The 1,369-nt window shown below is 40.0% G+C and overlaps 1 pseudogene; it reads left to right on the top strand.

Annotated features, from left to right (window-relative positions):
• The first annotated feature begins 869 nt into the window (after positions 1-869).
• Positions 870-1,056, top strand: LOC104293773 (annotated as a pseudogene).
• Positions 1,057-1,369: the final 313 nt, after the last annotated feature.

Raw genomic sequence — 1,369 nt, 5'->3', positions numbered from 1 at the left:
ACTATACTTTACACCAACTGGAAACTCTCATCCTTTGATTCTTGTTCCCAGAGTGTCTGGAAAGGCTTCATGCCACAGTTACTGTTTTCAGTGCAGAACGTTATTTTCTTAAGCTTTAAATGTAGCAATGGTTTATTTTTCTTCCGCTTTTCTTCTGCAGTTAGTATTTGAAGCACTATCAATAGTCTATCATGTTTCCTAAAGGAGATTCTGGGCATTGTTTCTTCTGTTTCAGCATGAAAAACTACTTTGCTTACTTCATGGTTCTCTCATCATGCTCCTTCAAAAATGATCTGATAAGAGTGGGTGCTAAAACTGCATACAAATTCAGAATGTTCTCATCAGCAGACGCAGTGAATATCTATCTTTAGTACCAATGAATGCTCAGCAGATTTTTGTGTAGTCAGCACAAAAACGTTCTCAGAACCTACAGGGAAATCTGACGAATCAAATTGTTTTGCTGTTCGTACCGCCATGTTGTGAGACACGTAAAATAACTAGGTTTAGAGAAACCAATTTTCCTTGTCAGGCTTCCTGTTTGTGTCGCAGAAAGGGTTTACAATGTTTTTTGAACTACAAAGTTGAGAATAAAGCTACTTATTAGATCGGACCTTGAGTTTGGAGTAAATGGGATTGGATGCTTTCTTAACAATAGAAACATCAGCCAACTTCAGAACAATGGTAATCTGCTTTTCCAGGGTGAACACAAAGAGGTTTGATGTTTCCTGACACATAGACATGGCAGTATGTGTCGGAAGAAGGTGCCTTTAAAAGAGGTCATTTGATACATCAAAGTCTGGAGCGTGCTTTTTCTTAATTGCATCCATTAGACTATGCCCAATTCTTGACATTCTGCCTTCTTGTTGCAGGACAATCCTCCGTATGATAAAGGAGCCTTCAGAATCGAAATCAACTTCCCAGCAGAATATCCATTCAAACCTCCTAAGATTACATTTAAAACAAAGATCTATCACCCTAACATCGATGAAAAGGGGCAGGTTTGTCTGCCAGTAATTAGTGCTGAAAACTGGAAGCCAGCAACCAAAACTGACCAAGGTAGGACTCCATGTGGAGAAAGAACTGGGTATCGAGAAGCTCTGTACTGTGTTTCAGTGTAAAGCTAACAGCGTTTCACCTTGCCAGCTGGTCACTGGTGTGGTATATTCGTCACTCTTATGGTATATTTGTTGTCGTAAAGTTTGTGTCATGAATCACGTGCTGTGAGCACAGTGTGCAACTCTTTTGGAATCTCATTTTGTTATTAGAAGGTAAGGTAATGACACTGACGCGTGGCATTCCCACCTCCAGGAAACCACAAAACCCTTAGTGACGGAAGAGTTTATTTAAGGTAGTGTCCTCGGCATACTTA

The sequence above is a fragment of the Charadrius vociferus genome, unplaced genomic scaffold (genome assembly GCF_000708025.1).
Source record: "Charadrius vociferus isolate BGI_N301 unplaced genomic scaffold, ASM70802v2 C15925413, whole genome shotgun sequence".
NCBI lineage: Eukaryota > Metazoa > Chordata > Aves > Charadriiformes > Charadriidae > Charadrius > Charadrius vociferus.
The sequence above is the reverse complement of the archived record's forward strand: the minus strand, read 5'-3'. Positions and strand labels throughout refer to the sequence as shown.